The sequence below is a fragment of the Thunnus maccoyii genome, chromosome 24 (genome assembly GCF_910596095.1).
Source record: "Thunnus maccoyii chromosome 24, fThuMac1.1, whole genome shotgun sequence".
Lineage (NCBI taxonomy): Eukaryota > Metazoa > Chordata > Actinopteri > Scombriformes > Scombridae > Thunnus > Thunnus maccoyii.
The window spans coordinates 3,028,258-3,043,452 of record NC_056556.1 but is presented as its reverse complement, the minus strand read 5'-3'; the positions used below and the strand labels follow the sequence as shown (position 1 = coordinate 3,043,452).

At 36.8% G+C, this 15,195-nt stretch overlaps 1 protein-coding gene across 7 annotated transcripts in view; it reads left to right on the top strand.

Moving 5' to 3' along the window:
- LOC121891835 (aryl hydrocarbon receptor-like) overlaps positions 1-13,242 on the top strand; it is a 52,559-nt gene extending 39,317 nt beyond the window's left edge. For 4 of the 7 annotated variants that reach the window (XR_006094183.1, XR_006094184.1, XR_006094178.1 and 1 more), the window contains 2 exons: positions 7,940-8,030; positions 13,132-13,242. The gene's annotated coding sequence lies outside the window, so the exon portion shown is untranslated. Of the gene's footprint in view, positions 1-7,939; positions 8,053-10,353; positions 10,901-13,131 lie in introns of those variants that run through there. The other 3 variants (XR_006094179.1, XR_006094180.1, XR_006094182.1) reach the window with 3 other exon arrangements.
- The last annotated feature ends 1,953 nt before the right edge of the window (positions 13,243-15,195 follow it).

Here is a 15,195-nt window from a genome sequence, read left to right as displayed (position 1 = left end):
TTTACTATTTCTTTATTAGCGACTTTCTGGTGCATATTAAGCATCTCATTTGCATTTTTGTTGTCGCTTTCTGCAACTCAAACACTTTCTCTAAGATTTTAGGAGCTTGTCATTGTCACAAAAGTCTGTTGTTTACTTTAAACTATGGTGAACTCTGTATACTTGCAGCAGGAAACACAATAACAATGAAACCCGGGTTAAGATCTGTTAAAATCTATCTGCTCCCTTTAAAAAATCTGGGAATTAGTTGGTGAAAGTAGGTCAAAACCAGGTCTGAAGATTCTCAGTCATCCAGGTCATGGTTATCCAAGGAGAGTTGAAACACAGGCAACTGGACTGAAGACGTTACACCTCTCATCCAATGGGCTTCTTCAATTCCCAGGTGTCTAACCTCTATGGGGTTGTTATCAAGGTCATAGTTCATTACTTGGTCTGTTAGTGCCCCTGGCTGTTGTAACAACAGACTTGTATTTTGGGGAAGGAGGGTTACCTTCACCTGAAAGATAAGCGACACCCTTTCCAGGACAACAACGTACATATTTTGATTGGGAGGACAGATGGAGTGAAGGCGGCCATCTACATTAAAGTAGAGAAACCATCTCTCACCAGAGGAAGAGGTCTACCGCACCACTTACCCCCCACTCCCAGGAGACTTAACCACCATTCACACTTGGCCTCACGTGACTCCAACGACTCTATCGACTGTCGTTACAACAACTAGGAGCACTAATGAACCGAGTGGTATCAATGACCTTGATAATGACCCCACAGAGGTTAAAAACACGGGACTCCCCACCAGTCATAGTCAATTATCTTCAACCAAGACCACATGCCCTTGATTCAACCGTCCTTGGAGGTCAAAACCATCAATAATCAGTAACTGTCCTCAAAAACCTGCCAAAAAATAATTATAAAGATTTCAGTCACGTTTAATTCATATTTAATTCATATTCAATTTATTTTTTGGTTGAAATTAACAATGTAGAATCTTTTATTATATCAAGTTAACTTCCCTGTCAGGTAATAATCACAAGGTCATGAAATACAAATAATTTTCTCCTTGTTATAAAATGTGTTTCCCTGCAGAATTAATAAAAACTAAATCAACCGTTGAAACTAGTCTCAGGAAATAAAAGTCTTAAACTTCAGGACTTGAGACGACATGTTCATGTGTCATTAGACAAAGAATACAAAGCAAATTGTAGAAGCGGCGTGATTGCATTTTTTTAAAAAAAGGCGTGAGTGGACACTAACAGGCTGTTGTGTAGTATCTTTCAAAACGAGCATATTTATTATCCTCTAACATGCTGCAGCTTATAAAACGCGGAAAACAACGAAGCTCGCGCCCGACATCTCGAACGTACACCTTTTCCTTCTTTCAAGCTAGCGACAACAACAGGCCAGATGATTTCCTGGAAACCTTCAAAATAAAAGCATTTCCATTTAAGTGGAAACCAGGCATTTATAGTGTATTGTCCATATAAACACTGAATAATTACCATTTCCAGGTTTATCCTGATGTGTACATTTTACTGTAAATAAATGTAAAAACTGCATTCTGTATTTTTAACATACAACTCAAACTAAACGCCTATTTTATTTGCTGTGAGCGATGCAAACTGAAGACGAGTTCAGTGAAACATTTGTAATTATCCAATATCAAATTTTAGTGTAATTTGCATAAAAATCAAGATATTTAAACTTTAAAGAATCCAAAATTAAAAAATATACAATATCCAGTGAATAAAAAGCTGTCATTGACATGTTAATCCTGAAGCTTCACGACTCAAATTCATAATTGACAACAAGAGACGAGTCATCCAGACAGACACCTGTCAGCCAATCAGAAAGCAGCATTTGTCGTTATGGTATAAAACAAAGTTGCATCTTTAACCGAACACCTGCAGCATCGGACCAACAGGTGAACGTGCTGATGACCCGTAATCCTTTCATCCTTTTTATGCTCATTTGACAGCTTTTTAAACGTCTCGTTGTATGTTGTGCTGACTTTGATATGATGATGTTGAATAATTCAGAGTATTTTCGGCCTCCTGCTGCTTTTTTTTTTTTTTTTTTTTTTTTTCCAGGAAGCTGCCGAAGCTCACAGATCAGCCTGACCTAAAAGCTCTGACATCTCAAGGGGCGATCACACACTGAGCTGCCAAAAATACTACGAGTGTGTGTGTTTGTGTGTGTGTGTGTGTGTGTGTGTGTGTGTGTGTGTGTGTGTCAGTGCATCACTCGTCCAGACTAGACAGCAGAAACACAACCTTGACCTAGATACTGAAAAAACAAGCAGAGGAGGGTTCAAGGAGAAGAGGAGGAGACACGAGGAAGAGAGGGGGAGAAGTGAAGGAAGAGGAGGGAAGGAAAACAAAGATGGCAGAAAACGAGGGAGATGTGAGGAAGAGAGGAGGAGAGAAATGTGAAACAAGAGGGAGAAAAGAAGAAATGAGAGAGGAGAAAAAGTTAGGAGAGGTTGTAGCAAAAGAGGAGGAAAGAGAGAGAGACATGGAAGAGGAGGAGAAAGACAAAAATGCAGGACAGAGGGGAACAAAAGAAAAGATTAAAAATTAAAGAAATGAGGGGGAGGACAAAGATGGCAGAAAAAGACAAGTAGAAAGAGGAAAAATGACAACAGGAGAGGAGGGGATGACAGAGGAGAACATGAGGAATGGAGGAGATATAATGAAAAGAGGAAGAGATGGAGAGGAAAAATAGAAGGAGGGAGAATAAATGAGGGAAATAAAAGGGAAGCAAAGATGGAAACAAGGAGGGAAAAAAGGTTGTAAGAGAGAAATCCCGGAAGAGAAAAGTACAGGAGAGAAAGACGACAAGAGGAGATGACAGGATAGAAGAGAGGAAGAAGGAGAACAGACAAGTCAAAAAGAGAAGAAGGAAGAGAGGAAACGGAGGGATAAATTTGAAAAGAGTGGAGGAGTGTTGGTTGGAGGTCACGGCCTCCCTCCTGTTGATCTGATGGATCCACACTGACAACCAGAGACCGCTGGAGACTCTGTGTGTGTGTGTGTGTGTGTGTGTGTGTGTGTGTGTGTTTCCCTGGAGGTGTTTTCTTTATCGACTGTGGGTTTGTCTGGAAACACACACACACACACACACACACACACACCAGAGGTCAGAGGTCACACTAGAAATATTTCTCTGGTACAGATGGCAGGTTTCAGATCCATCAGAGTGTGAAAGGTCACAGTGCAGCAGCAGTTTCAGTAGTAGTTATGGTATTTGTGGTAGTACACATGGTAGTATTAATATCAGTAGGGGCTGTACTAGGTGTGGTAGTGGTTGTAGTAATAGCAGTAGCACGAGTTTCAGTAATAGTTTTGTATTTGTAGTAGTACGTGTAGTTGTGTCAGTAAGGGCTGTACTGAGTGTTATAGTAGAAGGAGTTTCAGTAGTAGTTATGTATTTGTGGTAGTACACGTGATAGTAGTATTAATATCAGTAGGGGCTGTACTGGGGTTGGTAGTAGTTGTAGTAATAGCAGTAGCAGGAGTTTCAGTAATAGTTATGGTATTTGTAGTAGTACATGTAGTAGTAGTGGTGTCAGTAAGGGCTGGGTGTGGTAGTGGAAAGAGGAGTTTTAGTAGTAGTTATGTAATTGTTGTAGTAGTAGTAGTACATGTAGTAAAAGGTGTACTACTACTAGTACTAATATCAGTAGGGGCAGTAATTGTAGTGTGCATGCAGATTTTGTAGTAGTAATATTAGTACCAGTAGTCATAGTAGTAGTATTAGTAGTTTTAGTAGTAGCAACAGTACATCCAAATATATTTTCAGTAGTAGTAGTACATGTAGTAAAAGGTGTACTACTAATAGTAGTAGTAGTTGTAGTACTGGTCTTTCTACCGTGAGTGTTACATCCCCGCCTCCCTCCTCTGAGTCATTTCTTCACCTCCAGCTGAACTAATGTAAATATTTGTATATGAATCAGAAACTCACTGACCTTTTCACCCTTCTCTACCCCCAGAGACTTCTCTACACACACACACACACACACACACACACAGACACACACACACACACACATACACACACACACACACACACACACACACACACACACACACACACACACACACACACATACGGGAAAACACACTTTGGCGCAGCCTTAAAAATGTTTTGTTTTTCATATTTCCTTCCTGTTGCCACATTTTTTTAGTCGTGGCCTATTTGACATAAACTCCTGAAACTCCTGAATGCACAGTAAATGTTGCTACAGCAGCACAGCAGCCTTAACTGGCTATTGATCAACAGCCATTAATTTGAGTCTCTCTGTTTTTATGCTTCATTCTGTAAACTTGAGCTCAACATCGATTAAAAATAAGATAAAACGTTGACGATGGTGATGATGGAGATGATGACACTCAGGCTGACAGCGCTGACAGTCACGGTGACGACGACGATGATGATAATGACAGCAGCGATGACGTTTATTCAGAGGAATGGGATCACACTCAGCGAGGAGTCGATATCAGAGTGTTTAATGTAATTACATGATGGACGTGTGTGATCTCATTCACTGGAGACAGTTTGGACTGGAGCAGATTGGGAGTCAAAGCTTTACGTCTTATGTTAAAACTACATGAGATGTTTGGAAACTCTCGCATATTTTTCTTTCTTCTACCACATTCACTGTCAATAAAGAAAGAAAATAATGTTCAAAATACTCCAAATAGGAGTTTTATTAAGAGGAATCTGAGTATTTTTCTTACCTTTTAGACACAAAGCTGTGACAGTTTAGATTTAAAGTTAGTTTTTCCATTTTCATTCTCCTGTAACGTCATCAGTTTGTGTCTCTACACGAATTAAGATTTTATTATTAATTTACCATTTTAACAGACTCGTTTTTGAGCGGCTGATTGGGAGGTAATGAGGCTAACAGGAAGAATGTGTTAACCTCAAATTGGGGAAAATGTGCAAAGTTTGTAGAGGTAACCTGCTGTTTTGTAGGGTGTCTGTTGTATTTATGTGAGATTTTGTTTTCACCAGAACAAAACTCAGCCTTTAGACATGACGGTATGTTGTCGACTGGTGGAAGCGTTTAGTCGTTCCTACCAAAAATACTTTTTTAAAAACATAAATCTTTGCCAGCGTTCATGTAGACTGTTATTGTAGGATCACAGTCTGTCATGAAACGGAAACGTCTTAAACGTCTTTAAAAAAACACAGCAGCTCCGTGCAAAGACGTCGGATTGAAGATGCGAGCCGGAGGAAATTCCTGCCTGCTCGCTCTGAAAGGCGTCTATTGTGTTGTGATAATCCACTTAACCTGGACACATTCGATCATGTTTGCACAAACAGCTCGCAGGCCCTCCTCTGTTTACCCAGCAGCACACACCTGCTGTAACAGGCTCAGATAAATATTCTCAACTGTAGCGCTGAAACCATTAAACTGCTGCAAAGTGAAGGACTGACAAAGTGGATCTGAAGAAAAAAACATTAGAAAGAACTAAAACTAAACTTATCTAAAATAAAATAAACCTTCAAATATAAATACTGTATCACACACCTGGGTAAATCTTACATCACAGCCAACAACCAATCACAAAGGGTTGTTTATTTTCAGATGTCTTGATTGGTCTTATTTAATATAAATTAGATGTTTAGATGACACATTTGTTACATACTTAAATTTTATGTGTATTTTAGAAAAAAAGTTCAACATGTTTAAAATGCATTTTAAAACAAATTTTAAAAAAAAATTTCATAGGTATTTTCCACCAAATCTATTTAAGTGCTAGAGTTTTTATATATATTTAGTTATTATTTGTATTTTAATATATTTATAATAAAAAGTAATTTAACTAGAGAAGTCTACTATATTTACACTTTTTAAGGGAAAATTTTTTGTAATTTTCTGAATACTTATGAATGCGTTTTATGACAAACTCATACATTTTTTTAACGTAAATTTTAAGAGAAATGTAATAAAAGTTCATAGTTACAAATGTATTTTAAGATAAATTATTTAAAAAATGCTACAGATTTGTAACAATAAGTATATTTATGTTTATATGCTAATAAAAATGTAATTGTATGGATTTTAAGTCACATTTGTAAAAGTGTTGTATATTTACAAATTTATAAGTTAAACACATTTACAGATATATTTGAAGACAAATTCATAAAAATGCTGCATATTTATTAATGTTTTAAAGAATCTTTTAGTTCATTTAAAAAATGTAAAATGCTAAACATATTTAAATGCACTTAAGAACACATGTATGAGAGCTGAACACGTCTTAGATTATTTCATTTTAAGACAAATTATAAAATGTTAAACATATTCTTAAATGAAATATAAGCACAGCAGGTGCAGCAACAGGTGTAAAGATTTAAATCTTGTAGCTGCTGATACAGTCAACTACAGATTAAAGACATAATTATACAAGTATATTTGTAAACTGTACTTGAACTGAACTATGAAATTGTGCATCATGACTATTAAATTACATTAGATTCAATTAATATGTGAGAGACGGATGTAAAAAGTTGACATAAATGCATTTAAAAATAAATTTTTTAGTAATTAATCCTCGTCACTCCCTCACACAGTCTGGCTGTTAATAGCAGCAGTAATTAAATGTCACATGTAAAACTCGTTAGCGCTAACAACACCCTGTCAGTCAGATCTGAGGACCTGATTGAAGACCTGACAGCGGCAGGGACAATCTGTTCCAGCTGTCTCGCTCCTTGTTTTTCCGACCTCTTGACCTCTCTTCCTGGCTCTTCCTGTCACCAAGTCAGAGCTGCCATGTTGGATCTGATGCAGGGCGCGAACGAGCCGCCATGCTGCACCACCACTGTCGTATTCATTAACACCTCCACCTGTCACACACACACACACACACACATTCACACGTACAGTACAAGTTTATACACACACCTACTGACTGTACTGCTCTGTGAAGCAGCTGGACGTCAACCCTGGTTTTGTTCAAAGTGCTTTTGTAAATAAATTTGAATTGACTTTATTGGAAAGAGGTGTGAGTGACAGTTTTGGGGTGATTGACAGCTCAGTGTAACAAGGTGTGTCAGTGTGTGAGTTTCAGTACTACACTGCTACCACTACTACGACCAGTACTTCCAATACTGGTACAAGATAGTAATGTTACTACAACTGGTATTTCTACAGTTACTCAGTGGTGGGAGAAATATTTAGATCTTTAAGTTAAAATAGTAAAACTAGCAAGCAAGGAAACTTTATTTATACAGCACCTTTTTAAAACAGATGAAGAAGAAAAAGGGAACGAGGAAGATAGAAGAGACAGAGAAGGCCCAAAGTGTAAAAGCCAAAGACAACAAAGATGTTTTTTTTTTTAAAGATGTGCACCGATAAAGTTTCTCAGAATCTGTTCAAGAATCAACGAGCAACAACAGCAAAAAAAGTTGGAGTCTGGTAAAAGCAGGACGGATTCCTCTTGGACCTCAAAATTTACATTTTGATCACAAACAGCCTGATCAAATTTGACCAATAAAATGTGCATAACAGTATCTGGGCCAATAATTCCATTCTATTGTAGTAAATACTCATATGACTGTTGGATTGTTGGATTATATTGATGTATATTGATATTGTAGTTGGATATGGTGAATAATTTTAACTACTTTATACACTGTTGGTAGTTTCTACATCTGTATCTTTAACACAGCATCATATTTTATTCATTAATGCTAATTTGCAGAAGTAAGAATGAACTGTCTGATAGATGTAGTTAAAGTGTAAGAATTGATTCAGATATTAAGTGGAGTAGAAGCATAAAGTAGCAGAATATAAGACAATGTAAGTTCAGTAAATCACCTTCCACCACTGCTACAACTGATGCTACTACTGTTGTTATTACTACTAGTACTATTACTATAAGCTCTACTATTTACTCAGTGGAGGAATGAAGCCTCTTTTTATTTCTAACAGGTCTGTTTCTCCCTCTGCTGGTCACCAGTACAACCTGCAGTTTCAATACAACACTGATGACATCACGGCAACCTCACCTGCTCTCAGACGGGTGAGACACACTGAAATATGAGGTCAGTGACGACGTTTTATTGATTGAATTGAGTGATTGATAGAAGACATTTAGATCAGTGAGAGATTTAATATGAGAGTACAAAAAACCGGTGTTTTAGATGTTTGTGTTACTACAGCGTGAAAAAGTATAATTTAAAGACATTGAATATGAAAATATCAACAGATTGAAGCCAAAAATATTAATATCATTCTTGTAACTGTGTAGTTTGTTCATAAATTAAGTTTCTGTAATGTGAAACTTCATAAACTTCACCCTGCAGCTTTTTAGTCATTGCTAAAATCTGTTTTTGACATTTTTCACAATTTTTTATCATCATTTATTGTAACTTAAAATTCAAACAACATATGAATTATTAAAAACCTGATGCAATTTCACACCCATCTCTCTCAGAGAAAGAAATAAAGAAATGATGAAGAAAATATAGAAGAAAAAACTGAAAGAAACATGTAAATAAAATTATTTTCTGTTTTTCTTTTTCTCCAAGTTTCTTAAGTTTTAGGTTTCAAGGTGAAACTTTTTAGCAAAAATACATTTTGTATTAACATGTTCTACTTTTTTTTTGTTTTTTGCGATATTTCTCTTATTGCTCTCATATTGCTTTGAACAAACATGTCTGCTAAATTAATGTAATATAATGATGATTTTATGCTCTAAATATATTAAATACTGTAGAAATAAAAATTCCAAGTGTAAAAAGTACGAAAAATAAGCAATAAGACATTATGAATGTAAACCACCCAATGAAAGTGATGTAAATAAAGATGAAGTCAGACCTTAATGTCCCTTCTCAGCGGCGGTAGAACATGGAGGTAATCCTCGTCCGCAGGGATTAACGATTAGCGTCTTCATCGAGACTCGAGCAGCTTTCATGAGCTTCTCTCAGCGCTTCTGTCTTACTGTAATCCTGCAGCTCTATGACAGTCTGCAGGGTAATAACATAAAACACAGAGACGAGAGCGTCACACACACAAACACACACACACAGTATCTGTGTACTGTAAATACTGCGTACGGATACTGTGTATGTTGGTATTTGACAGATACACAAATAAATACTATGTGTTGGTAGATGATCAGTAATCATTAACTGTTAAGTCTGTTATTTTCTTGATTTATCACATATATTATCAAATTTATCAAGACAATACAAGTATTAGAAGTAGAAGTACTAGAAATAAACAGCAGAAGTAGTGATAGCAGTTGAAAAACTAGCAGTATGAGAAGTAAAAGTAGTATCAGTGTTAGAGTAGAAGAAGCAAAACAGGCAGTAATAGTAGTAATTGTTGCACCAGAGGTAACAGTTGTAGTAGCAGTAGTAGTAGTAAATGGAGTAGTATAAATATAACAAGACAGAGAAATGTAGTAACAGTGGTAAGTGTAAAAGTAGCAGTACAGTAGCAGCAGTTGTAGTACTACTAGTACCGCTCCTACAGGTGGTAGTAGTATAAGTACAATAGGAGACAGATAGGGAGTACCAGTAGTTGGTGTAAGAGTAACAGTACAGCAGCAGTTGAAGTACTATTAGTACCACTCCTACACACTCCCACAGGTGGTAGTAAGTACAAGTACAAGAGGATATAGATAAAAAGTACCAGTAGTAGTAGTGGTAGAAAAGGTAGTAGTACAAGTACAAGAGGATATAGATAAAAAGTACCAGTAGTGGTAGTAGTAGAAAAGGTAGTAGTACAAGTACAAGAGTAGATAGACAAGAAGTACCAGTGTTAGGTGTAAGAGTAACAGTACAGTAGTAGTTGTAGTACTATTAGTACCTCTCCTACAGGTGGTAGTAGTACAAGTACAAGAGGATATAGATAAAAAAGTACCAGTAGTAGTAGTGGTAGAAAAGGTAGTAGTACAAGTACAAGAGGAGATAGATAAGAAGTACCAGTGATTGGTGTAAGAGTAACAGTACAGTAGTAGTTGTAGTAGTATTAGTAGTAGTACCTCTACTACAGGTGGTAGTATATGATATAGTGGATGTATAGAGTAGTAGTAGCTGCAGAGTAGTAAAAGTTTGAGTAGTACTAGAGGTGGAGAAGTTGTAGTACTAGTAGTAGATAGTTATATATATAGATATAGATTCATATTCACATTTTGCTCATATTTCTGATTTTACAGTTTGTATTTTGTTAAAAATTTAAATCTGGATCCAAACACAGTAAACTGAAGCTGCAGAAGATCAGACTGGTGGTTTAATACTAAATATATAAAATATGTATATTATAAATTGTACATAATCAGATTTAATTTCATTCTGTCCAGTAAAACTTGGTTTAAGATGTTTTCTGTTCATCCTCAGTTGAAGACGTTACAGTTTAATCTCCACTGACACCAGTCGTCTGTTGTACTGCGTCAACATGGTCAACATGTATGTGTAGCTTATTTCATTTGAGTTGTAGATACTTTGAGGTATTTTATAAGAACCGTTTTGTAGTGAGTTCGGCCTTTAACCTTCTCAACTCAAAGTCAAGTCTGTTTCTTTCCTCTAAAAAAACATAAACTGTGCAGTTGGAAGATTTCGAGGTAAAAGCGTCCTGGTTGTCAGTCAAACCTCCTCCAATAATCAAGTGAAGTGAACAGCAGGAAGGTAACTGAAGTCGTTTTTAGCTGCGTGTTATTATGCAGCACAATTATTCAGGTCAAGTCAAAGGCTGCAGTGAAACTGGATCACCTGCAGACACCAGATATCTGTGAGAGGAAACACTAGTGTACCATCACCGACACCGTCTGGACAGTCTGCACCGCCAACGTCTGAAAAAACCTCCAGAGAAACAATCCAGAGCACAAAAAACAAGCTCAGCGATTGTAAAGTGAAGAAAATGAACAGAAAAACAAAACATCAGAAAAAACAGTGAAGAAATAAACTTTATAAGTAGCTTCTTCCTCTTTATATTGTTGAGTAAATTATATCCAACAGAAGCTTAATAAAACCCTTTTTTTGCAAAGAAATAACCAAAATACTCACTTTTCTATTGTGTTTTTAATTTCTGCTTGAAGGAACCTTTAAATAATCATTTCAGCTTCCAGATTTTGACGCATCGTTTCTTAAGTATTTCGTAAAACATTATCCATTAAATATGTGTTGTTTGTTGTTGTTGTTGAGTCTTTTCTCCTGAAGGTTTGTTAATATTTGATGATGTCAGCGGAGGTCTTTGTGTCGGACCAACAGGTGAACATTATGTCATGTTCAGTTTCAGCTTTTAACAAATAGATGAAGGAAAATCATTAATGTCGCTGTTTAAAGTTAGATTAATGCTCTTTAAGTTCAAATTTATCTAAAAAATTTTAAATAATTTCTCAGAAATCTGGTCTTTATTATTTAGACGTGACATTTCAAGCCATGTTTCACATCAACAAGTAAATAAACAACAAAAAATGATTTAATATCTTGAATATTCTCCAAGTTTTGGGGGTTAAATGTCAGCGAGACATGAAAACACAAACCTCTCTTGCCTGAAATGTTGTGAAAGCTGAAAGCTGAACTGAAATTGGGTTAAAAAAAAAAAAAAAAGAAAGAAAACAGGACTTCACGCTCTGATTCCTGAATGAATGGAGGTGGAATAAAGGGACGGACGGCAGAGAGAGGTTTATCTGAGCCCTGGATTTGGACGGTATTAGTGTAATCTTGTCTCTCTGCGACCAACAGGTCCGCTCATCATCTATCCGATACGTCCGGCGTCATCCTACAGATGATAAATGTCACATCTGGGGGCTGCAGCTCGACTCGTATCTGTCGGTGAAGAAGAGTCACAAAGAGTTTACTCTCCTGACACTGTCTTATTTATTGATACCTTTTAAAGTCCCTGCTGTGTTTCCTCAACTTAATCCAACATCACAAGGCAAAGGAAAGAGCACACCCTGACCTTTGACCTCTTTCATTTTGGTCGCTTGTCATGTTTGAATGTCGAGGAACTGGAGCTTAAACCATCTCGCTGTTACTAAGTTTTTCGTCCTGTAGGCGTCGATTTAAGGCTAAAAATGTACAAATACAGTTTAAATGTGTTTCACTTTTAGTGGGAAGTTTTGCTTAAGTTTCTTTTCTTTTAAAATAATCCCAACTCAAGAAAACACAATTAATGGAAAAATCATGTTTGAGCTCATCAGTTTATATAACAGATAAATAATAAATGAATAATTTAACAATATATATTAGTGCTTGAGTGAGTATTTCTGGTCTTTTCATGGGATTTGATGACAACACTTAAATTATCCTTGGAGTTGTAGTGCATTGAGCCCTCTGGGCCACCGTACGACCTCTTTTCATAATAAACAAACTGACTAGAGAGGCTGTGGATCTCTTTCTTGGAGAAATGTGTAAATAAAATAGAAAATAAAGTAAATAAATCTCTTTTTTTATACAGTATGTCCATAATTTTTTTCCTGGAAGTTGATTAAATTATGAAAAATTAAGATTATAAACACAAATATAACTGATGAGCTAAATGGTGCTAAATGTTTGTATTTGATGGTTTTAATGACGCTTCTGTTTATCAAACATGTTGCTAATTAAACATTAAAATTCATTTCAAGCACCTTAATATTTAATGGTTTTATTACGTTAAATACAGGAAGTGCAGAAAATGATACTGACATGGTATTTTTCAGTTATTTACATCATAATCTTTGACTTCAAAACAATTATTAACAGTCTTAAAAAGCTTTTTTTCATTTTTCACATCTTAAAATTTGAATATTTCTTCTTGCAATTGACACAAATCTAAATGAAAAGTAGAACGAACTGTAAAAACAACTTATTAACACTCTTTTTTTTTTGTTATAAATAAATAAATCTATAAATAATCAGGAACAACCTGGAGATAAACACCCCGTCTGCAATCAATCAAATCCATCCAGACCTTCTAATTCTCGGCTCTGTGGCCCAGTTTGGCTTCAATCTCTTAAACCTCCCCTCGGCTCTCGTAACCCCCCTCCCACAACACGACATAACACGACCACAGAGCTGCGTGGTGAATAATTGACGAGCTCTCCCTCCCCTTCCTCCCCTTCCTCCCCTTCCTCTCCTCTCTGTGTGTGTGTGTGTCTCTTTCCATCTCGTTGTCTTTGTGGTGTTTTCCAGGCCGTGACAAACTCGACCTCCATCATGTCCAGTTTCCACCTGCTGCTGCCTGCTGCTGGATGTTGACGACCGTCAGCAGGTAAACGCACGGAAACGAGAGGAGCAGCAGCCGGTAAGACGTTATAACAACTGTTTCCAGGAAATAATGCAGAGAAATAGCAGCTTTTTATCATTTTCTATACAGCAGATTTTGTTCAAAAGCCTTAAACAGACATTTTTATGACGTTTCATGAAGATCTTACGTTTATATTAAAAACCATCAATATTCCAGAGTAAAAAAAAGACTTTTAAATTACTTTTCTTTTCTTTGTTCTGTCTAAAGAGGAACATTTCTTTTCTTTTCTTCCTCCAGATGAACTTAATTGTTCCTTAAACTTGAACTTTTGCAGCTTTTACATTCTTTTCAGGTCAGGATATTATTCTTGTATTCTCATCAGAAGCGTTTTTTAAAAGCTTCCTCGTGTTCCTCGACCTCCGCGACTCGTCTTTAGAGACATCAGAGGAAAATAAGAAAGAAAATATTTCTGTGAAACCGAGTTATGTTTATTTTTTCTGGCTTTTCTCTCATTTTTTTTTTTTTACTTCCTCGGGACTGCGAAAACAATTCAGATCAATCAGTTTTTGGATTTTGTAACGTTTTGCAAAGACTATTTATGAAACGCAGTTGGAATCGAACCCACGGAGCGACTTTAACCATCAGACTGAGATGTGGAAACTTTGAGTCTTTGTTGTTGAGTTTTGGAGGTTTTATGTCAGGAAGTATTTCAGAGTTTTCAGTCGACTGTTTGGTCGTAAAGACGTTTAATTTTTAGTTACTTTTAAGTGATTATTTCCAGGTGTAGTGAGTTAGTTATATTGACTGATTTATAGTGATATCAAGCCTCGTTATTCAAGATTTTCACACACAGAAATCCCCAAAAACTAAGATTTCACAACAAGGTTTTTCATATTTATATCTGTTCTTATTGTCTGCAGCTGTTGTTACATTCTCTGTTGTATAAGAAGAGATAAAACTTCACATCTCTTTTTTGTTGCATTTTTTTTTTAGTTCAATCTGTTTCTGCTACAAAATGACATCAATGCCGTGAAAAAAAAATAAAAGAAAAGACACTTAATTAATTTAATTTAACCTTTTTTGTAGTTCAAAGTTTACAAAGAGGCTGAATTTTGAGGGAAATGATGTAATGACGCAGGAGCGCCGGAACAATAACGATTATTTTTAGCGTCACTTAATCTGCAGATTATTTTCTAGATTAATTGAGTAAATGTTTAGTCTGTGAACGGTCAGAAAATGGTTAAAAAAAATAAAAAAACGCCTGTTATGATGTCAACCAGCTCGAGGAGATGTAGTCACATGTCTGGCAACAGAAATCAATCACTGTAAAGATTATTTATGCATCACAGGTGAAGCGACTTTAATCATCCTGAGAAGTCAAAAAGCTCCTTTCAGGTCGTCGTTTGCAGAGTTTTGGAGGTTTTTACAAGTTTTCAGTAACTGTTTCATCACCTAAAACTTCTTAGATGATTGATGAAAACAGCAAGTTACTTTTAAGTGAGTGTTTCCAGGTATTCTGAGTTATTTATAGTGATTTAACAAGTGATAAAATAGTGAAATTGTGAGTCTAGCACTGGTGAAAAGGTTTTTATTAAATAGTACAAATCACTGCAGATGTTCTGAGTCAGAATCCTCTCTGGTTGTTTCAGAGAGCTCCGCCGCCATGAAGGAGTTCCTGTTCGTCCTGTTGGTGGTGACGGAGGCGTCCTCCAGGTCTCACAGCAGCTGTGAGCCGGGCTGTGACTGTCGGGGGGATCTGAAGTTCACCATCTGCTCTCAGGCCCTCTTCACCCAGCTGCCCGGCAGAGTCCCCGCCACCACCGAGCTCCTCGACCTGTCCGACAACCACATCGCCGTCATCCCCGAACGCTCCTTCGGCAAAAACCGCAAGCTGCGCGTTCTGCTGCTGCAGAACAACAACATCAGCTCGGTGGAGGACGGCGGCTTCTCGCAGCTGGAGTTCCTGCAGAAGCTGGACCTGAGCTGGAACCGGATCTCCACCCTGAGCG